General features: G+C 38.6%; 1 pseudogene; it reads right to left on the bottom strand.

Moving 5' to 3' along the window:
* Nucleotides 1-24,329, bottom strand: part of LOC142633893 (putative leucine-rich repeat receptor-like serine/threonine-protein kinase At3g14840) — a 33,117-nt pseudogene extending 8,788 nt beyond the window's left edge.
* Between the last annotated feature and the right edge of the window lie 755 nt (nt 24,330-25,084).

Genomic DNA, 25,084 nt, shown 5'->3' with positions numbered 1-25,084 from the left:
TTCTTGAGTTTGACGTGTTCTACTTCTTATGGCTAATTGATTGCATTAGCAGAGGTGATAAAATAGAAATGAATCGGGGGAAAATAGACTCCAAAGGATGTTAAGAGGGGCCAAAAGAAAAGGAGGTAGCTCACATTGTTCCTGCAATTTTGGTTTTAATGCGTGTGTTCTCATCTTCATTGAGCTTGGCCAAACCAAAGTCAGAAATCTTAGGGTTAAGGTCCCTGTCAAGCAACACATTAGTAGATTTGATGTCTCTATGAACAATTTTCAGTGTTGATTCCTCATGCAAGAAAGCTAGACCTCTTGCTATGCCAACACATATTTTCTGCCTTGCAGGCCAATCCAATTTTAACTGACCATCTGCAGAACCTGAAATTTATGTTCAAACCCAATCAACGAATTTCATCATTAGTGTTTTGTCCTCATTATTCTGTTATCATCATAAAATCAATGGTAAGGTGCAAACATTGTCTTACCAAACAAAGTATGTGCAAGGCTATTGTTTTCCATGTACTCATATACCAACAATAACTGTTTTCCTGCAATACAACATCCATACAATCTAACCAGATTTGGATGTTGTAAACCAGACATAATGCCTATTTCATTCACAAATTCACGACTTCCTTGCTTTGATTTTGATGAAAGTTGTTTAACCGCAATTACAGTACCATCTAATAGTATACCCTGCGTCAAGAATTGAAAAATAAACATTTTCTTGTATGTATTTCTCCAAATGTCAATGATCAATAAGTAGAACAAGGAAAATGATGGAAAATAAATTCATTCTAGAATAGAGAAAAAGTTCTCAAATACCTTGTAAACTGATCCAAAACCACCTTCTCCAATCTTGTTTGCAACATTGAAGTTATCAGTGGCAGCTTTTATTTGTCTATATGTAAAAAAGCCAGTTTGGAGATCTAATCTTCTTAACTCTGTAAAAGGCATTAGGCTAAGATTTCACACTACATCTTACAGTAAAACATATCCAATTTTTGACCAAATATTTGTGTGCCTCTCGACTTGTTACAGACTTCTTAAAGAATGAGAAAAAAAATAATTGCTTTTAGAAGGCACTCTATTGTAGTTGATCAAACAGAAGCCGTAAGAAGCAAAAGAAGATATATGAACAGGTGCTGAAAACCCAAATTTGATAGATTTTTCCTTTTGCCTCTTTCTTGCTTCTGTACAGCAATAACAAGAAGTTCAAAAAACTAAATGAAAGAGGTCATATTCCATTAGTTTATTATAGAATGAGATGTGCATAACCCTTAACACTAGATCATTTCGCAACTAAAACAAGAATATTAAACAAACAAACCAAATTTCATGCGACTTTGAGGACATGTCAAAACTGAATTCTTTTCAAAATTGATAACCTTTCCTCCCAGAAACTTAATTTACGCACTTCATCAGACAATTGCTCAACTACAGCGAGCCTACACCATCCATGCAATATTCATTTTAAAAATTACTTGATGCAGATTTTACAAAAAAGCAATGATACTAGGATTTTGCATAATTCCATTTATAATCATAGGTAGAATTAAATCACTCCAATCATCATGCAAATCTCAGGATAAGTTCATATGCTTAACACTCTGTGATCCCGCAATCATGCAGTTTCTTTTCAAAGTGTATTTTGGAAAGCTGATCGTCTGTGGAAAGATATGGAAAAATAAAATATTGAACTGTAATAACATACGAGGCATTGTATACTTTTTCTATACATTGTTCTAACTTTCTGCCATAGATGGAGAAAATGAATACTGTCATTTCTAATCTTTACATCAATATTTTCCCAGGTTACCTTTTTCCCTTGATATCCTCCCTCCCAAATAGCCTTTCCACCGAAGAATGCCCAAAATCATAAAAATGAGAAGTAGCACCAAAACTACAGCTCCAACCACAATGGTCATCTGCATCTTATCATTAAGGTGAATGAAACCTATAGAAAGAAAAATAGCGAAAAACAGTGATTATGAGATTGCATTCAGAAATATACATCACACCAAAGAGAAAATCCAAAGCAAGATTGATTAGTTCAAAGAAAACTTGGCAGGGCATAGTTATTATAAAGTTTTGGTTGTCTTCCATCTAAATGCACGTTAACCTGGTTCTGAGTCTTTTTTTTAAATGCAGATAATTAAGGAGTTCTACTTCCAATAAATTGCTATTTTTCATCAATTTAATCTGAATGTGGAAGAAGTTGGACAATGACAAGATTCTTAATCTCCAATACAGTTACCAGATTCCACAGAGATAGCTGAAATGAGAGGACCATATGCTCCTGTCTCTGAGGCAGCTGTTGTCCCTTTCCCAGCCCAATAAAAGCGAATCATCAAAACGCTATTATTAACAACTGCATTAAAATTTTTAACAACTGCTTTATCAACCCCTCGTGCAGTGTTTTCAATATCAAAATCTTTCATCACCCGTTCCTCCTGCAGCAAATCAATTCATTCAACTCCTCCACTATAACATATAGATAAAAATAAATTTGATGGAATACCTGGATATAAACATCAAATATCCGCCTTCCAAGACTGTAAAAAGATCTGTTGTCTCTGAATACTATCTCCGCAAAGTGAAGTTTCACTTTATAACGTCCGTTTGCTAAGCAGCGAGCATAATATGTGATTGAAAGAGGAGATAGGCGTGCACTTGTATACAGTTCAGACTCTTTCATTGTAAGTGCAGATACATTCTTTGCTACATAGTCATTTCGGGTAGTGACATCCCGAAAATTTCCAGTGCTACTGAATCCCCAATTCTCCCTCTCCCTCACAGGAACAAATACCGCAGCACCAGCTGTCTCCTCATCCTCTTCATAAATTATGTTTCCAACAGTGGTTGCTTTCCCACCACAATTTATATGCAAAAAATACCGATCTACATAGATGATGCACCCTATCATTGATCAAATACAAACGGACATGATAGAACAACAACGAAGTATCCATTGTATTGTTAATTAATTTATGTACTTATTATGTACAAGATTAAATATTTAACCAAAAATTTTTATTCATTTTGGAAGGAAATTACAAAAGAGGAGGGAATGACTAAATAGCTGAAGCATATACCTCATAACTCGATTTGAATGAATGTATGATTACCTTTTGAACATGGAAAGTACTTCAGGCATTCACTAAGTATTCTTAATCAGTGTAGTAGATAAAGAGTGTCAGTTATTCAACAAAAAAGAGATGAAGGAAGAAAAAAAGCTTTGGTTCTTCTTAACAGTACAAGTTTGAAGCTTACGAGTTGTCCCTTCCAGAAAAGCTTTTGAACAAATTTCTGGTGCAATGGAAAAATCAGTTAGTTTCAGAAAACTGGAGAGGTTATGAAGAGAGAAAAGTGTGTAAAGCTCCAGTAGGCAGAAACTTACAAATTTTCTCGACAGGATGGTGCAGAGTGCTCTGACAAATTATTGTAAGAAAGATCTATTTGGCTGCACAAATGTGCAATTATTATATTAGAACTTGAGAAATGCTACTATCACCTTAGCATAATATTTAGACCCCTTGATTAAATTTTATAGCTTATACAAAATTAGATAAAATCAACCAATTAGTCCAATAAATGTGTTTAGCCAAAATTTCATTTTGCAAGCATATTCAAGAATGAACTATAGCATATAAATAACAATATGACAAAGTGGAAAATAAATCAAACCACATGTAAACATGAAGACGTGCTTACAAAGAGGAAAACCCAAGCACCTGGGTGGAAAAAAAACCCCTCCACCAACACCTCTGTCGAATAACTCAACTAGTACGAATAGTTGTAGTACAAGGATGATTACAAACCCTCCAAATCTATATCCCGCCAAGTACCTGAGCCTTTCAAGCTTCAGCTAGCAAAAAATTCACTGAGAACTTTCTTCATCTAGCTTCTTGGAGTCACCACCACTGAGCCGCCAATGGAAATCTACCAAACTTGATTTGGATTTGAAAAAAATCCAATGGTTTCCAAACTAATCAATTCTCTAACACTAAAATATGGTGAAGAATGTGATGGTTAAAATATCCTCTCTAAGATATATCAATGGTGAGAGGGAAAGGAGAAGAAAGAATGAAAGAATTTCACTCTAACGTCATAGGTTCTCTCTCTCATACAAAGGTTGGGATTAACAATGCTCTCTCTTGGTTTATGAGCTTAGCTCACACTCTTTTCACACATCCAACGTGCAGTGTGTTTCTTGGATTATATGTCAAAGTCGGAAAAATCAGATCAGGCCTGTGCAAGACATTCTGTATGCATGCAACTCACGACCGCTGGTTGCGACATGTATAAATAAAAGACTCCATCTTTAGCTTCCACAAGTCAACTTGTAGGCTAAGCAGGTCGCATGCGGGTTGCAGAACGTAGCTTTGACCAAGATTTGACCTGGCTCAAGTACATTCTACCCAAAAACAATAATGCCCAGAAAAAAATGCATAAAAATGAGAGAATTAATTATAAGCAAATTTATCAAGGAATTAAGCCAACAAAAACATGTACTTAACATTAGTCACTACAACTTGCAACAAAAGAAAAGGGTACTTTATAAGAGTATTTTGCTAAAATTATTAATACCTTAAATGATTCAAAATGGAAATAAAATTGGTAAAAAGAAACCATTTCAATAATTCAAAAACAACATCACAGAAAATATGTCCTTTTGAAGTTTGAATTAATTATCAGTCAATGCTATCATTGTATGCTTTCTTCTTGAAATTATCTACGAAAAGTGAAAATAAAGTTGGGGAATTGGTTTCGGCTTCTGTAAGGACGTATTTTGCTCCATAGCCCAAATGGATGGATAATGGCCCAATGAGCCCAAAACAATGAATTTGTTAGAGAGTGGGTCTGATATTGAACGTTCAATAACTTAGGATGGTACTAATCACAATAAGCTAGTTACCACTGGAATGAACAAGATAAACAGTTTGAACAAGAAAAGTTCTCCTCGGTCAAGTTCGAGGAAGGTGTGTTATATATTTCTCTTAGACTTATACAAAAATTACAATTCCTGGTTACACAATGATTCTTCTCTGGTTTTTTTGATGATCTCCACTGTAAGGGATTTCATCCCCTTTATATTTCCCTTCTCTCTGTCATCTCAACCCTCCACGTGTAGATTAGATTGCTAGTCTCGATACTTGTCTCATCAGCACCTTCCTGAAGTCTTTGTGAGTAGCTAAAAGGCTGAAAGTTACTATTTAGGTATCACTTTAACATTAATGCAGCTAGGAGGTTAGATGCAGAGCATTCAATGCGGTGGTGGTAGTAGCTTTCTACCAAGATATTTATCAATTCTCTGTTGATTCATCCCCCTTTAAAGCTTATCCTTCCCAACATAGTTGCATGCTGCCCAGTTCTTGATGGGTGGTCGGACATTAAGCCTCCACTCTGTCAGCTGAGGAGGGATTGCTCCTCGGACATCTCCTGCTCATCGTGACCAGACCTCTTCCTTGGCCTAATAATTTATCTGCCTTTGCTAGTACTTATCTGTCTTCGGGCTATTTGACGTCCTCAAGCGTGACCCACGACCCAATATCTATATCTGGGCCCCTCATCCCTACAATAGCCCCTCGAAATTCTACTCTTTCTTTCCTGGGGAAAAGTGGGATTTCGATTCTTGGTAACCATACTTCCCACGCTTATGTTACTTTCTCTCGTGTAGGTGTCTTTTGAACTGCAAAGGAGCATGCTCCGGACACTTTGGCATCTGGGACACCTCGGCATTTACTCCATACGGCGCCGTGTTCCCTTCGTTCTACAGTGTGATGAAGATCCTATGGTGGAGAAATTTTGTGGGGATTTGAGCGGGAACTCCCCCACTTACTTTTCCCACCCCTATATAAATTGCTCGAAGACTCTGGATGTTCCACTTTTTGAATCTTCAACTCTCAAGAATCAGTCCAAGGTGCCCTCTTAAATTTTTGTAAGTTACCCTTAGCCTTCCTTCTTATTTTTAGTACCCTTTCTTCCTCGGCCCTCTAATTTACACCCTATTCTCCTAACACCCTATTCTCCTAACACCCTTTACCCGTGTCTCAAATGGGTAGATTCGCTAACTTAGTAGACACCCCAGAGGGCATAAAGAACTTTAAAGTCCGTTACCACATATTTGCTGGGGTTTCGATCCAGCATTTCCTTCAAGAAGAATGGCATGCTATGAGATCAGAAGGGGAGGTAATAATCCCCATGATTGCTTTCATAGAGGAGGGGGGGGGGGGGGATGAGGAATCCCATGGGTAGACTAACTAGGGAGTTTTTAATTGCCCATGGACTCTATCCGACCCAGTGTGCCCCAAATATGTTTAGGATACTAGGTAGCATAGACGCCCTTAACGAGAAGATGGGTTTGAACCTCACCCATCATGATGTTAACTGGGTATATAATTGTCAGCACCTCAAGAGCCAGGGGTATTACCTCAAAACTAGGGTCCTTGAAGTTAGGCTCATATCGTGTCTCCTCGATACCAACAAGGGTATACACCAAGACTTCCTGATTGTCTCAGGGGATTGGCACGATGGACTTCATTGCTTGACACGAGATGGGAAACCATGTGGGGTACTTAGGTTTAGGCTTATTATTCTAACGCTGCCCATTTGTCACTAACACTCTCCTATTCCCCTCTTTGTAGTTTGTGAGTTTACTTTTCTTTATTCAACGATTTCCCACTCTAACAATACTTTCATTTCTGAAATTTTTGCAGATAAGCACTTTAACGTTCCCAACCTCAATCTTGTCAACAAGCCTGACCTGACGAGAATATTCCAATCCAAGATCTTCGTCCACACCGACGGGCAACTTTGAGCAGCTCATCTCATCGTTGGATACAAGCCCATCTCCACCAGTTTCCAAGCCCCCGAGTACGTGATAAAGCCGAAGGACCCTCGGTTGCAACAAATTAACGTTGCAGTAATCGGCTTCCTCACCAGTCCTCCTCTTGCAGGCACTCAACCAGTAGAGCTACCTTTTCAGCACAGTGTTGAGGAAGAGGAAACCTCCTCCCACTTGGTTCTTGAAGAAGCAGTCAAGGTAGTGGAGGTTTCGGATTCCGAGGAGGACTTCGAAGCCTTTAACCAGCCTCAATCCCTAGAATCTCTAGGTGCTACTTTCAGCCACCTTCCCTCTGCTCAAGTCAACAGCGTCCAAGAACCTTTTGACATCCCCGATGCAATGGTGCTACAAAGGAAGCCAAAGACGAGCCTGCTTGAACTCCTCGAGTCCTACACAGGAGGGTCTGTGCCTGAGGTGGCTATCTAGACCCGACCTCTGACTCCTCTACCTACCCATACTTCCCCATCTGAGCCTGCAAACAAGAAAAGAAAACGGGACAGGAAGGGAAAAGACGTGGTTGAGGAGGGAGGAGTAGTCCCCTCCAAAAAGCTCGAGCCCCAAAAAGGGGCTAAAATAACTAAATGGGCATAAAAGAAGTCCTCGAGCGAGGGGGCAATCATAGAAAGGGGGCCTAATTGTCGCCCTAGGGTCCAAAATTGGGACCCCCTCTTGGTATTGGATGGAGCTCCTCTTTCCCTAAACTCCTCCATCAGAGACTTCTAGAAGGGGAAGGCAGGCTATGTGGCTAATGCCTTGGAGTAGCCACTACTATTTCTTTAAGACATGACTGACTTGAGAACGGTAAAGAAACATGAAGTGTTTCTAACCTTGAAAAGGGATTTGGCTATGGTAAGTTTTTTTTTTTTTTTAAATTAATTTCTTTTACTAAGTGTTCATGTTATTTTATTTTAACTTCTTTATTTTTCATTTTTTTGAAGGCGATCCAAACAACACATATCGCCGACGAGTGGGTAGATAATGCCCACAAGCAAATGAAGGAGGAGGAGGGGCGGCGTATCACTGCCGTCAAGGCGTTCACTTTGGTCAAGCAAAGGATTAAAGACCTCAACGTCAAGCTGACCGAGACTGACAGGGACAGGAAGAGTGCTAAAGCAGCTCTGGATGGGATTGAGAGGGAGGTAGAGGATCAACGCAAACAGTTGCGCAAAGTTGAGGATCAGCTGACTATTGCCAAAGAGCAGATAAGTGTGCTCTAAAGAAGAAATTTGAGAAGACAGAGGAAACTATAGCCCTGACTGTATAGGAGGGCTACGATACTGGGGTGAAGGAGACTGAGGAGAACCTCAGGGCCCAGGTCACTAGAGTCTGCAAAGGCTACTGCCTCCAAGTGTGGAGTGAAACATTAAATCAAGCTGGGGTGGATGCTCCCCCAGCCCTTTGTGTAGTAGGCCCCTCCAGCTCCCGAGCTGACACTGCCCCCAAAGCTCCTAAGCCCAGCAAGACTGCTTCTGCTAGTGCTCTTCCAGCTCCAACTGTCCCTTCCAAAGAGGTTGACCGAGTAGGTGCTGTGGAGAAGGATAAGGAGCCAGCTAAGGAGACAGCTTCTGAGCCAGCCAAGCCTCCACCTACACCCAAGGACTCCACCAAGGAGAAGGGGGCATCCCAGGGCCAGGTACTGGAACTTGCCACACTCCCCTTCACCACCAAGGAGGACCCTAAGGGCAAGGGTGTAGCTCAAGCAACAGTGCACGAGGTGCCTGCCTATACTGCAGCGAAGGCCAACCCTCCTCCTTTCAAGACCATCCAGGACTCTACTTGTACCCTGCTCTTTTTTTTTATATTTTTTATATTTTTATTTTTAAACATGTACTTTCTTTGCCTTTTCAAGGCTTTATTTAATGAATAGTACCGAGTTTCTTTATATTTTCAGCGTGTTTATATTAAACAAAATGTTATCTCATTATTGAACCTAGTTTAATTGACGTAAGCTCAATCTATAACCTCTTCCAATTAAAGTGTAGCATTGCCCTTAACCTTGACAAATACCTATGCAACTATTAATCTGATAGTTCAGCTCCCATGTGATTGGTAATCTAATAAGTTAACTCCCAAGTCACTGATAATTTACAACTTAACTTAGAAATAGAATTTGTGTACCTGAGACGTTTAGCTCAAAAGATTATGTGTGACTTAAGGCTCCATTCATAACTTCAAATAAATGCGAAGTATCAATTTATCCAAGGCGTGCAGTCCAAGGAACCAAATATGACTAGGGTTTCACTTAACACTCAAAGGAAGATGAGGTGTTAATTTACCCGAAGTATGAGGTCCGAGGAACTCAAACATAACCAATATTCTGTTTAACACTTAGATATACAGTTGAAAGTATTAATTTACCTAAGGTATGTGGTCCGAGAAACTAAGCATGACCGAGGTTCTATTTAACACGTAAATGAACAAGAAATATTAATTTACCCAATGTATGTGGTTTGAGAAACCAGACATGATCAAGGTTCTGTTTAATACTTAGATAAATAGCTGAAAGCATTAATTTACCTAAAGTATGTGGTTCGAAGAACCAGGCATGGCTGAAGTTCTGTTTAACACTTAAATGAACAAGAAGTATGAATTTACCAAGGTATGTGCTTCGAAGAACCAAGCATGACCGAGGTTCTATTTAACACTTGAATGAACAGGATGCACAACATATAATAGTAGAAACAAAAAATGGAGGGATTGCCTTTCATTAATAGTAATATCTTCGTAGGTTATTTACATTTCACGGGCGCAACATAACATTTTCATCTAAATCTTCCAAAAAGTAAGCACCTATACCAACCACTGAGTTGATACGGCATGGCCCCTCCCAGTTGGGACCCAATTTTCCCCATGATGGGTTCTTTGTAGTACCCATAACCTTTCTCAAAACCAAGTCACCTAGTGCTAATGGGCTCGCTCTCACACCTGTATCATACCCCTGCTTAAGTTTTTGTTGATAATATGTCAATTAAACCATGACAGCTTCTCTTCATTCATCAACCAAATCTAGGCTTCTCTCCAATAATTTATCATTGTTGTCTGGGATGAACAAGCTTGTCCTCAATGTTGGAAACTCAGTTTCTAAAGGGATCATAGCCTCAGACCCATAAGTCATGGAAAATGGTGTTTCTCTAGTTGACCGACAAGGACTAGTACGATGCATCCAAAGAACATGTGGTAGCTCTTTCACCCATCTACCCTTTGCCTCGTCCAACCTCATCTTAAACCCATTCACTATAACTTTGTTGACTGCTTCAGCTTGATCATTTCCTTGCGGATAAGCTGGAGTTGAATATCTGTTCCTAATGCCCAATTCACAGCAGTACCTCCTAAAGGCTTTATTGTCAAACTAGAGCCCATTATCCGAAATGAGGGTGTGAGGAATCCCAAACCGAGTAATAATGTTTTTCCACAATTTTTATTTTGCATCCAGGTCCCTAATATTAGATAATGGCTCAGCTTCCACCCACTTTGTGAAGAAATAAGTTCTGACCAGAAACCATCTTCGGTTTCCCACAACTTTAGGAAATGGTTCTACAATATCCAGGCCCCACTGAGCAAATGACTATGGACTAGACAGAGGATTAAGCACACCCCCAGGCTGATGAATGTTCGGAGCAAATCTTTGACATTGATCACACTTTTTTACATATTCTTGTGCCTCTTTCTGCATACTTAGCCACCAATACCCTTGAATAAGGGCTCTATGTGATAATGACCTGCCCCCTGTATGACTTCCATATATCCTCTCATAAAACTCTTCTAAAAGTGGCTCCACTGTCTCAGGATGAACACAAAGCAAATATGGTCCCGAGAAGGATCGCTTGTACAGCTTTTGCTCCTCGGACAACCAAAACCGAGGAGCTTTCCTCCGTTTCTTTTCTGCCTCTCCCTTCTCAATAGGCAAAACACCTTCCTTGAGAAATAGGACCAAAAAGTCCATCCAGCTAGGTCTAACCATGATCTGGTGAACTTGGACTTTATCCTTCTTCTCCTCAACGGGCTTATGCAGGTCCTCAACCATTATAACTCGAGGTAGGTCTTATCTAGAAGAGGTTGCTAGAGTTTCCAGGGAATCAGCATGTATATTCCTGTTTCTTGGGATTTGTTGTATAGTGAAAAATTCAAAGCCTGACTGCAAACGCCGAGCTTGATTCAAATACCCTTGCATTCTCAAATCCCTAGCTTCTAACTCTCCCTTTACTTGGCCTACAACCAGCCTTGAGTCCGAGAACATTTCCACAACCTTTTCTCCCATCTTCTGAACCATAGCATTTCCTATTAGCAAAGGCTCATACTCGGCTTCATTGTTCGTGGCCGAGAAGCCTAACCTTAAATATTTCTCAATGGTGATCTTGTTCGGGGACACTACAACTAGCCCCACTCTAAATCCCCTTTGATTTGCTACACCATCAACATATAACTTCCAAGATGAAGGCCCTTGTAGAGAAATTGTCTTAACTTGCTTTCCTTTTGAGTTATGCTCCTCGTCCTCTGCCTCTGCTGGAGACTCAATAAACTCTGCCACCAAATTTGCAAGAACTTGCCTTTTAATGGAGGTTCGAGGCATATACTTGATGTCAAATGCCCCTAAAATTTTCCCCCACTTAGCAATTCTCCCTGTATAGAGATTTGAGTTAATACCACAACTGTATGAGCTTGAAAATAATGGGGGAGTTTCCGTGTAGTATAGCGTCCAGTCTATTACTCACATAATAGATTGGCCGCTATACTCCATTCTCTACCCTTACCAATACCAAACTAAATGCATGGGAAGCCACAACAATATAGGCGAAAAGAACTTCCTCCTCGGGTCTGGACATAATGGGTGGTTGAGAAAGGTAATCCTTCAATTGCTGAAAGGGTAGGACATATTCTTCATTCCACTCAAACCTTTTCCACTTGTGCAAAAGTTGGAAGAAAGGCCTATATCTGTCTGCGGACCGAGAGATAAATCGGTTCAAGGCTGCAGTCATTTCCGTAAACTTTTGGACTTCTGGGATTCCGAGGAGCTTGTAAATTATTGATTGTCTTAATCTGATCAGGGTTAACTTCAATTCCACGATGGGTGACCATGTAACCCAAAAATTTGCCCGAACTAACGCCAAAGGAACATTTAGAAGCATTAAGGCGTAACTTATGCTCTCTCAACACCTCAAAAACACTTCCGAGGTCACTCACATGCTCGGACTTTGCCTTACTTTCACCACCATGTCATCTATGTAGACTTCAATATTCTTGCCAAGCTGAGGTTCAAACATTCTAGTCATCATCCTCTGATAAGTAGATCTAGCATTCTTGACTCCCTTGCCCAGTGAGCTGATGTAGGAATTGCTTCAACTTCCCAATTTTAATTAATTGCTCTTGGTAATCATGTAAAGTCCTGCAATCTTCTGTAGTGTGCCCTCAGTCCTGATGGTATTGGCAGTGAAGACTTTGATTACGCTTCATGGGGTCTCCTCCCATCTTATTCGGCCACTTAAAATATGGCTCATTCTTTATCTTATCCAGAATTTGGTGTACAGGCTCCCTGAACACCGTGTTGACTACCTGGGTAGTAACAAGCCCAATGTGTCCAGCAAAAGCTCTCCTAGGTTGATTGTTGTTATACCTCTTTGACCTAAAATCCCTTCGGTCTTGGGGAATCACCTTCGCCTTCCCCTTTCCCTTTCCTTGTTGCTGATCCTCCTCAACCTGCTTATATTCATCAATCCAGTCCATTAGCGGACACATACTTCTGGCAAGCTTCCTAGTCAAGAACTTCCTCAAATCATGCTTAGTGGGCAAACTGACCTTAAATGTCCTTATTGCTACATCATCAAAATTTCTATCTATCTCATAAATATCTCTCAGTACCTATCTGAGTATCTCTTCAAAGTCTCCCCCTCTTGCATAGCCATGGACAGCAAGGAATCCAGGGGACGAAGAACCCTACTGCAAGTGACAAATCGGACCCCAAAGGCCTTAGTAGGCTCTTGAAAAGAGCTAATTGATCCTTCCTCCAGCCTATCAAACCATCTCATCGCCACTAGCCCCAAACTAGATGGGAATACCTTGCACATCAAGGCATCATTTATCGAGTGAACAACCATTCTCTGGTTAAAATGGCTGACAAGCTCCACCGGGTCCGTCCTTCCATTATACATGGTATATGTTGACTGGGTGAACCGTTGAGGAAGTTTTCCTCTTTCTATCCTCCGTGTAAATGGTGACTTAGAAATTTGGCGCAAGGCCCTACTCATAGCATCGTTCCCCAAACCCCCATAGGTCGGACTTCTGCTCCTTCGCCTATAATGGTGCTCCTCATCATAAGAGAAAGATTCACTAGGAGGAGTCCTTAATCAGGGCCTATAACTGATATCACCATCAAACTAAGACTACGAGCTTGAAGGAGTCCCTCTCCTTTGCCTACGGCGTAGCTTCCTCCGTAAGTGATCTATCTCCAGCTGCATGTTTCTTGTATCTTCACCATGAGACACGACTTCCACTTCTGGAATGACTTCTACTGGTATGAGTGGTGTGCACAATAACTTCATGGTCTCTCCTTCATTTAAGATTAAGAAAATGATCTTGGCGTTGGGATTCTACAAATTCTTCACAGTTTGGTTTTGAACCCACCATGATTGAACAAGCTCAAGAATGTTCAAACTTCCCACAGACGTATTTTGCTCTACAGCCCAAATGGATGGACAATGGCCCAATGAGTCCAAAACAATAAATTTGTTAGAGAGTGGGCATGATATTGAACGTTCAATGACTTAGAATGATACTAATCATAATAGGCTAGTTAACACTGGAATGAACAAGATAAACAGTTTGAACAAGAAAAGTTCTCCTCGGTTAAGTCCGAGGAAGGTGTGTTCTTATATATTTCTCTTAAACTTATACAAAAATTACAGTTCCTGGTTACACAGTGATTTTTCTCTAGTTTTTCTAATGATCCCTACTGTAAGGGAGTTCATCCCCTTTGTATTTCCCTTCTCTCTGTCATCTCAGCCCTCCACGTGTAGATTAGATTGGTAGTCTTGATACTTGTCCCATCAGCACCATCCTGAGTCTTTGTAGGTAGTTGTAAGGCTTACCGTTCAAGTATCAGCTTTCTACCCAGATATTTATTAATTCTCTCTTGACTCATCCCCCTCTAAAGCTTATCCTTCCCAGCACAGTTGTCTGCCGCCCAGTTCTTGATGGGTGGTTGGACATTAGGCCTCCACTCAGTCAGCCAAGGAGGGATTGCTTCTTGGACAACATCTCCTGCTCATTGTGACCAGACCTCTTCCCTGTCCCAATAATCTATCTGCCTTTGCTAGTCCTTATCTATCCTCGGGCTATTTGATGTCCTCAGGCGCAACCCATGGCCCAATATCTATATCTGGGTCCCTCAACCATACGACTTCAATGACCAAAACCAGTGTATTTGCACTAATATTCATATAGCTATACATGTAAATCTGTTACACTTGAAAAGATATAGCAACAATTCAAATACAAGAAATTAAATTTCAGTTGTATCCATTTCTATCTCAATATTCTGCAACAGATCTAGATATTTGGTCTTATCTTAATCTTGAGATGATGAGATTTGAACTTGGTGCTTATCTTTATCTTTCTCAAAACTAGCATCAATAGGATTAACTTGATCCTATTGATCTGTTATCTTAATAGCCCCTCGCAAGGTGATGGGGGTTGAACAACCATCAGCTTGGATTTGAGATAAACAAAACGTGACGAAGACAATCTTTTGGTAAAAATATCAGCAACCTGATCAAGGGTAGAGATGAACTTGACTATGATGTTGCGATTGACTACCTTCTCGCGAACAAAGTGGTAGTCAACTTCAATATGTTTAGTATGGGCATGAAACACCAGATTAGAGGCCAAGGCAAGTGCACTGACATTGTCACACCATAGCACAGGAGCTGCCTTAAGAGGAATATGAGTTTCTTGAAACAACATTCGCAACCAGTAAAGTTCAGCTATGGTGATGGCTAAGGAACGATACTCAGCTTCAGTACTAGACCGGGAAACAACAACTTGTTTCTTAGCACTCCAAGATATAAGACACTCTCCAAGGAAAACTGAAAATCCGGAAGTAGAGCGTCTATCATCAAGGCTACCAACCCAATCTGAATCACAAAAGGCATTAAGTTGGAGAGAACCTTTAGAGTAGAACAACCCATGATTAGGTGTACCCTTATGATAGCGTAATACATGCTTTGCAGTTGACATGTGAGTTGATGTTGGAGCATGTAGGTGCTGACAGAGTTGATTAATTGAGAAAGCAATTTCTGGACAAGTGAGAGTACAATATTGTAAGGAGCCAACAATATGCCGATAGACAGTAGGATCCTTTAGTAAGTCACCATCATATTTAGAGAGTTTAGAGGTAGAAGAACATGGTGACTTGGAAGGTTTTGCATCAGCTATGTGAGTGCAAGTAAGTAAATCGGAAATATTCCTTGTTTGACAGATATGCAGGCCCTTTAGAGTGCAAGAAACCTGAATGCCAAGGAAGAAGCTTAAAGAACCCAAATCTTTTAAAGGAAACTCCTGCTGCATGCTGCAAATGAGAGAGCTTATTATGGGAACATGAGTCTCGGTGATGATTATGTCATCAACATCAATTAGCATGTAAACCTGGACAGCTCTACAAGCATAGATAAATAATGATGAATCAACTAATGAAGCTTTAAATCTAAGCTCTAATAAGAAGGTGGAGAGTCATGTAAACCAAGCTCTTGGTGCTTGTTTTAAGCCATAGAGAGCTTTATGCAACTTACAAACAAAATCAGGATGAGCATTATCAATGAACCCTTGAGGTTGTTCCATGAACACTTCTTCTCTTAAGTTCCCATGAAGAAAAGCATTAGATACATCCAATTGCCAAATTTCCCAATCAAAATGGACTGCTAAAGCCAATATAATCCGAATGGTAGAATGTTTGATTACAGGGCTAAAAGTTTCAGTGTAGTCCACTCCACTTCGTTGATCAAACCCCTTAGTAACTAATCAAGCCTTGAACCTTTCTATCGAGCCATCAGATTTGCGTTTAATTGTATACACCCATTTGTTGCGAATGATATTATGATTTGGAGGGCAAGGACACAAGGTCCAAGTGCCATTGGACATTAAGGCATCAAATTCTAGCTTCATGGCTGCTTTCCATCGTGAGTCTGCAGTAGCCTTGCTATAGCATGATGGTTCAAAATCTTGGACAATAGTGTGGAGGCCTTGGAAGGGGTATTTGGTAGTTTGGAATAATTTATAGTCAGGAAAGGTTTTGAGCTTAAGAGAACCTGTTTTAGAACGAGTGAGCATTGGATGAGGAACAATGGGTTCAGTAAGTGGTGCATCAGACCTTGTAGAGGTTGATAGACTTGAAGATGAAAGTGGTAATTGTGGCGATAATGATATGGAAGGTAAGGGTGGTAGAGGGGTAGGAGATGTAGGTGGGCCATGTACAAGTGGTTCCTTGCTAGTGCGAAATCAGGTGTAGGTGTTGTAGATGGAGAGTTTGGAAGTGTTGTAGAAGGAATTGAAGAAGGAAGATTTGAGAAAGTATTGTAAGGAGGAAAGGGAAAGGGGAAAGGAACATCACCTGATGCATGAATCTTAGAAGGCAAATGTAAAGTAGCTTTATCCTTGGCTGGTAAGGAACTCCCATAAAAAATCACATGCCGAGCTAAGTACACTTTGTTAGTAATAGAATCAAGACACCTGTAACCTGCATAGCCATATCCAATAAAAATACAAGGCTTAGATCTATATTCCAGCTTATGAAGGCCTTGAGGACGCAAAAGTGGATAACACGAACAACCAAAGACTCTCAAATTGTTATAATTTGGCTCTTTATTGTATAACTTGAGAAAAGGGTGACATATGATCAAGAATAGGGTAGGCAAACGATTAATAATATAAACAGCCGTAAGAAAAGCATTAACCCAATAACGATTTGAAAGATGAGAACGAGCCAATAGTGTTAATCCAGTTTCAAGAATATGCCACAACTTTCTTTTAGCAAGACCATTTTGTTGTGAAGTGTATGGGCAAGACTTCTGATGGACAATGCCATGCTTGGTGAGAAATGATTGGAAGATAAGTGAGGTGTACTCACCGCCTCCATCAGATTGCAATTGTTTCATAGTTGTAGAGAATTGATTTTCTGCCATCAATTCAAATTTGACAAAGCATGTTAACACTTCAGATTTATTATAAAAAGGATAAAGCCAAGTATAGCGTGAAAAGTCATCAATGAAAACCACATAATATTTGCATCCACTCACAGATTGGACAGGTGAAGTCCAAATATCAGTATGAACAAGTTGGAGAGGAGTAGTAGAGAGACGAGTAGATGAATGAAATGGTTGTCGTTTACTTTTTCCCAATTGGCATGAAGTACAAACAACATTTTTATTAAAGTCATTACAAGAAAGGGGTAAATGATTGTGTTAACAACACGAGAAACAACATCAAAAGACAAATGACCTAATCTAAAATGCCACACCAACGAAAATGTTCTTATTCCTAACAAAGCAGTAAAAGCTCGGTTGCCATGAAGAGAGTTTCTTTGAAGCCGTAGTGGATATTGCATGTGTTCGAAAGTCCTTCACAAAATAATGAGATGAGGTGAGTACGAAGAAACATGCATTATCTAAACAGAATCTTTGAATAGAAAGTAAGTTGGCAGAAGCATTTGGGCAATGTAAGACATTTTTAAGATGCAAGGTTGAGGAAAAAAAGGTTTGAGTTATTGAACCAGAGTTTTCTATAGCAAGTCCTGCTCCATTTCCCACTTCTACTGTGTCAATGCCTTGGAAAGGTTGTTGAATTGTCAAATTTTCAAGTTCATTGGTGATATGAGCATTTGCACCACTATCAACAAACCATTTTTGATCTTCAAAGGCAGCATTTGTATGGGCCACCATAGCTACAAGTTGCGTTGGAGGATGTCTTCCTTGGTAGGAGTAATCCATGCGATGATAATAGTCAAGGGCTTGATGATTGGTCTTGCCACAAATTTGGCATGGAACACGTGCACCATTGTTGAAAGGGGCACCACTATTGACTTGAGAAGGTTTAGGACGAGAATCAAATGTTCCATGAGCATGTTTGGGAGTGAAGTTTCTTGGTTGAAATTTGGGTGTGTACTACATCTTATTGTTGGGAGTAATCTGATGAGATCTAGGCTTGTTGGTGAACAAAGCGAAGTTTGTTGCATCAAATACAACAGCATTTTGTTGGTTGAGTAACATTTCATGATTCAAGAGTTCATCTCTGAAGTCAACGAAACTCAATGGGTTGTCTCGAGTAGCAAGAGAGAAAGATGTGATGAAGTTGTTCAATGAAGGATTGAGACCATTGAGTGCATATGAGATGAGATCATTTTCAGGGAGAGGTTTACCAACTGCAGCTAGTTGGTCAGCCAAAGATTTGGCTGTCTGCAAGTGCTCTGAACAGGTCTTAGAGCCTTGAGTTAAATTTTGCAATTGTCTCTTCAAATGAGCAATTCGAGAGCGAGACTGTGAGGCAAAGTGATTGGCCAGTGCAGTCCACACTTGTATCAAAGTGTCTAGTCCATAAACAGTAGACAGTACGTCCTCCAAGAGAGTAAAATTGATCCAACTATGAAGATATTGATCATTCTTAGTCCAAAGAGTGAATTCGGAATTAAGAGTCTTTTTCCCTTCAGCATCAACTAAAAATTCTGGTGGGCACGGATCAGAACCATCAATGATCATCGGTCCATTGTTGCATAAGGTAGGAAGAAATCTTGAGAGCCAATTAAGGTAGTTGCTGCCATCTAACTTGGCAGGGATCCCTTAAGGAAAATTGGGAAGAAGAAAGGAAGGTGATGAGATATTAGTAGATAAGTTAAGGTTGGAAGCAGTGGCAAACATTGTCACAGGATCAAAAGATTATTGGCGTTAGCCTAAGAAGGCTCTGATACCATGAAAATAAAGTTGGGGAATTGGTTTTGGCTTCAATGACCAAAACCAGTGTATTTACATTAATATTTATATAGCTATACATGTAAATCTGTTACACCTAAAAAGATATAGCAACAATTCAAATACAAGAAGATTAAATTTCAGTTGTATCCATTTCTATCTCAATATTCTGCAGCAGCTCTAGATATTTGGTCTTATCTTGATCTTGAGATGATGAGATTTGAACTTGGTGCTTATCTTTATCTTTCTCAAAACTAGCATCAATAGGATTAACTTGATCCTATTGATATTTGAACTTGGTGCTTATCTTTATCTTTCTCAAAACTAGCATCAATAGGATTCAACTTGATCCTATTGATCTGTCATCTTAACAAAAAGAAAGATTTTGGGTAATGTATAAAGTCCCTAAGGTACCAGTATAATAAGTTGTAGAGTAATATAGTATGATAACTTGTAGAGTAATAAATCTTACATATAACACTGTTCTAATATCATCAAGTTAGTAACATTAAAACTATGTTTGTGCAAGAGTAATTCTACAAACACAACAATTTTCCTAGGATGCACGGATATGGACACAATACAAGTATGGGTACAGGTACGATACAGCGACATGAGCAATTTTTGAAAAATCATAACAAATTGGACACCGTTACGACACGGGTACGACACGGACACAACAGGGCTATGGCACCCCAAATGAAGTGTCCATGCATCCTAGCAATTTTCACAACAATTGAAACGGCAAGTTTCATTGGTTCTCATTAGGCCCATCATTGACGTCACTTTTTTACCTACCAATAACTTGCCACCCTGAGAGTTGTGAATTTTTTTTTGTGACTCTAAACTTATTGTTTGTTTAGATTCACACATAATTGCGAAATTGATGTAGAATTTAGGATAAAACCATACAAGCGATTGTCTCTGCTCTTGATCCAGTCTGGAATAGTTCCATTGAGAAAGTTGCTTGTCAGATACCTATTTAGTAAGAGAACACAATATCATCAATAAACATTTAATAGCGTGACTATATTTAGGGGTCTTACTCTATTTTCTTTTGTAATTTTGGTAGTATTTGAATACCAAATTTTCTTAAAAGGCCCAATTAGGTCCGTTTAGATTAGTCTGAAAGACAGCAGATGGAGATGATTCTAGTTTTAGGTGTATGTGGAGTGAAGTTCCTCGCAGATTGACCCATGGATGTTGACCACAACTCAAAATCCAAACCCAGTTATATAAGGTCCTTTTAGGTCACATATCATTGTGTGCTCTAGCTGCTTAATTGTTTGTTTGAATTTACTCTACAATTGAATCTGATTAAGGATTTGGTAGTGAAGCTTACATGAACTTCAACGTTGTTAGATCACTCAAATCTGGAATACGTCCCTCCAATCTATTGAAGCTGAGATCTCTGCAAGAATATAACAATACAGATGTGATAATAACAGAAAAGATGATGGTTTATATAACTGTACAGCTGAATATAGAAAAACTTATAAAACAAAAATGCCCACTACTAAAAGCATGTAAGTCAAAGTTGAAAACATAATATTTGGTGAAAACAAAATGATAGAGAAACACCAAAAATTTTCATTTAATCAGAGGAGATAAATTTTAGCTTGGATACGACATCTCTGTCAAATAGTATCCAATTTAGCCTCGTTTCTTTATTAACTTTATAAAGTATTGCCAAAATTTTTATTTTTTCTTTTCTAATATTGATTTTTGCCACAACTTTTATTGAAAGAATTATGTCCTCTTAAGTTCTAGAAAATAAAGAATTATTGAAAGTTGAAGTCTGTAAACTTCTTAATTTCTAATTTCGATTTGAACTTTCATATGCATGTATAATAAGTAATGCGATAGTTGAGCGTGTTTTGTCCAATCGTATGGGGCTGTAGTTCACTTATTTTCCAGTAAAGGAGGGAAAAAAGAGAGAGTATAGAAGAACTACAAAATTTGGAGTTGTCTCATGTTTGATATATATGTAGGAATTTGTCCAGAGATATTACAGCTCCTCAACATCCTGCAACGTAAACAAACATCAGGTAAGGTGAACCTGCTATAAATTTTGTATCATTCCAATTCATTGCACTTTACAATGAAAGAAAGGCTTACAATTTTGTCATGCCTGTCATGCTACTTAAGTTTGGAAAATTTGAACCCTCTCCAACTAAGTCACTGATCCTTCTACATGGAGTTACATCATCAACAAATATAAGTTCTTCAGGAAAAAACAAAAAAACAAAAAAACCAAAAAAAAAAACCAAAAAAAAACAAAAAAAAAATTTATCTTAAAGTTAAAAATTAAATGACTATATCCCAGTAATTATACAACACAAGAACTCTAACTTAGAAGACAGAACTCACAGCTCAGTTAAAGTACTCAAGGTAGAAATGCTAGAAGGAATGGGTCCCTCAAAACCACTAGCTTGGATCTCTCTGTTAACAACACAATTTAAATGGATTAAGATCACATCTGAAACCTTTATCTTAAATAGATTTAGATAAAAGTGTAAGAAAAAAGCACATACAATATTCGAAGTTGATTCCAACTTTGAAACAAGTTGGTCATTCTTCCAGCGAAGTTGTTACTGCTAATTCTACTGTATATGTCCCAAAACAGAAACAACATTGAATGAAATACAAACAATTAGATTATTTTTCAAGAAATAAAATCTAAAAATAATATCAACTACAAAAAAGGTTACAACCACTTACAATTCTGTTAATTTGATCAGTTTAGTAAGAGCAACCGGCAACTCTCCTGTGAGATTGTTAGCACTAAGACTGCTGCAGTCACCAAAAGGAAAGTTCATACCAGTTCGTGTGTTAAGGGATTAAGCAAATGAATGAGAATTTATAAATGACTAATCAATTGTGATTTAAACATTAATAAAAAAAAAATGCTCACAGATTCTTCAAGTTAACCAACTTTCCAAGCTCATGGGGAATAGTTCCAGAGAACATATTGTTGTCGATGCTCCTGAACACAAAATGTTCTTGTATATTAAAGCCGGCTAGACCAGATGAAAGCATAACATAATTTTACTGTCTATATGATAGGCGAGAAAAAAAGATACAATAAGAGCATACAAATATCCAAGTGTGGTAATGCTTCCCAGGAAGCTTGGAATTGGTCCTGATAAGTTGTTTACACAGATGGACCTGCAACAAATTCATTTAATTCAATAAGATCTAGCATTTATTAGCAAATCCTGGACATGAGCTGACAAGTCACTTACAGATACTCCAATTGCATAGAACCCCATTCGCTGGGTATATTACCACTGAGGTAGTTACGAGTGAGATCACTACATTCAAGTGGAAACTGTGCAATTAAATGCCTAAATCAATTTTCTAAGTGCTAATTAGTGAAACAAAAAATGGTTGCACCTCTTACATTGTCTTCAGGTAGGGTAACTTCACCAGAGCTGGTGGAAGCACACCAGCAAGATCCTGCCCTCCAAGAAATCTGTATGACAAGGATATTTACAATTGAAAAATTAAGTGCAATCTGAATATTCAGACTTGAAACATAATTTTGCAAACCTAATTCCATTAAGAGATGACAAGAGATCAAAATTTTACTTGATCAAAAGCAAGCCATGATCCAACCAACCAAATGTCCAACTTTTGAAAATATGTACTTGATGCGAGGGTCACATAGCATAGATTAGACTACTTAAAGGGTCTAGCACACAGGCTTGAGTCTCGATTTGTGAGCGGTGGAAGCATACAGTAATATTTAATGTGGTTAATGTAATTCAATACCTACTTCCATGGAAAATGCCAACCAATATCTATAATTAGCGATGTGGATTACAAACAGAATGCTAATTCTCATAAACCTAAGTTATAGACTCTTGTCAACAACACTCAAAGCCTTCACAAACAGATAAAATGATATGGTTTTCTGTTGGAATGAAATACAATGATATGCCTTGACATCAAAGAGACTTGCAATATATCAATTGATTAATTACGTTTGATTTTTGAATCTCGTGTACGCACAACAATAGAGTTCTTGTAAGTGCACAATTGCACCTGGACTCAAAGACAATCTCGGGCTCAGGCCCAATGAGCCTTAAATAATAAAATTTATAGAGTGTGGGCTTGAAACCTAGGTTAAAAGTACTGGGAGCTCGATAACAGGCTTTTATAAACAAATACAGGTAAATAACGAACAATAATTGCAATGGGTCTCCTCGGACTCGAGCCGAGGACTACTTCTTTAGTATTTCTCTTTCTTCCTTAAAGATTACAATTTCTCAATTTCTTTCTTAGCTACCGTCCCTCTTTCTTTGGCCTTTACCCCCCTTTTATACTTCCTTCCCTGATACTTTTTGAACAGTGACTAGAAGTTTCCACCTCACTGTTCAGGGGTCACATCCCCATTAATGCGGTCAGGGAGGTAGGTGCAGAGCCTTTAATGCGAAGGTGGCAGCCTTTACTCTTGATATTTTCTTTAATATTGGTGCATCTAGAAGATTCAGAATGTCCCTTTTTATCCATTAGTCTTTCCAGAGTTGTGTCTTGACCTTTATAATAAAATCTTGAGTTCTCTTGGATCTGTCCGAGGTGAAACTTTCCCTCGGCTGTATCCTCGGACCCTCGGCGTATGGGCCAACTCATAGAGTTTAATCCTGGAACAGGTCGGCCTTCCATGTTACAGCCCAAAGGTCCATAGGCCCACTTGGGTACTTTTACTTCCCACAGTTCTCTTTTGGTTGATTAACAGATTTCGATTCATCCAAAAAATATATATATATATAAGCAAGGATGGTATTAGTAAAATAAAAGCTTTACTTACAATTCAACTACGTGGCATACACCATCAGAGTTGGAACAATTGCAGATGAGAGAATTGTTGTACAGAGGCCTCGAATCCAATTTTGGCGTAAACCAACTAGTCTCGTTAGTGCACGGGTCCACATCAAAATTCCAGTCTTTCTTTTTCAATTGTTCAGCTATTTCACGGAGGGCTTTCACTGCATAATAAATCAAACTTACTAATCAAACTGGAATTTTGCTTTTATAAAATGAGCTAATGACGAGAGAGAGGAATATTTATTAAATTCTAAATGCTGCAGAATGTATAGATGTCAATTTTCACCAGTTTGAAATGAAAATTGAAGTGAAGAAGAAATATAGAGAATTACAAATAGAAAGAAGTGGAAAGAAAATATGGTAAAATAATTAAATAAATATCTTGGATATCATCTTAAATATTGTTTTCGCCTGCTCCTGATGTCGCCCATATTAAAATTCTGCTAAATGCATAGATGTCCATTTTTCCACCAGTTTGAAATAGAATGAATTGAAGTGATATGATGAAATATACAGAATTATACAAATAGAAAGAAGTGGGAATACTTCCTTACCTTCATTATCAGGAGTTGCTGCTTGTGCTGCCATGCACAAAACTAACAAGAGCACAGCAACAGTAAAGCTAGTGTAAGGAAGAACCCCTTTCATCGTGTCTGCTCCTCCGCTGAGTCACGATCTCTGCTTGCTTTTGAATCACAGAAAGTATGATACTATCATCACATAATGCTTCAACAAAAAACATAACGTCACATCACAAAAAATACGTTCAAGGGTCCCAGATGAATTTAATTTTATGAAGTGGGCCTTGCTTAGCTTGACTTCGTTGACTAACAAGTACATTATCAGACGAATGTATAGGTACATCGATAAAGTTCAATAATGAAGTTCCTTTTTTGTTTTTTTTTTTTTTTTTGGCTTTTGTTATCCGGTTTGGTTCAGCACCCGTTAAAATTGATTTTTTTTTTTATTATAATTTTTTATTAATAAAGTATTGTTGCTTTTCTGGCGTACACGGTAGAATCAGGCGCAATTTTAGTACAGTGACTACTCCACACAAATAGTATCTGTGGGGGAGTGAAATAAAGGTCGTGTTTCAGGTAAACATGGTAAAACGCGTCAAAATTTTTTGACCCGACTCGAAAAATACTCGACTCGAATTTGATTTTTTTGACCCGAAACAAAACGGGTTGACTCATGACCCGACTCGAGTTTTTTGCGGATCAACCCGAACCCCGAATCACTTTTTAAAACTTTTTTTTTTGATAAAAAAAAAGAGTAAAATTAAGATAATAATAGTTTAATTGTTTATTGTGAGCTTTAAGAAAACAATTGATACATTTACATATGCAAATTAATTGAAAAATAAAAAGTTGAGCATTCTGTAATGAGTAAAGATTTTTAGATATCAAATAACAAAGTACATGTCAAGATAATATGGTTACAGTAGAGTTAAAAATATAGATTT

Source organism: Castanea sativa, chromosome 5 (genome assembly GCF_040712315.1).
Source record: "Castanea sativa cultivar Marrone di Chiusa Pesio chromosome 5, ASM4071231v1".
Taxonomy (NCBI): Eukaryota; Viridiplantae; Streptophyta; class Magnoliopsida; order Fagales; family Fagaceae; genus Castanea; species Castanea sativa.
This window is presented reverse-complemented; position numbering and strand designations above follow the sequence as displayed.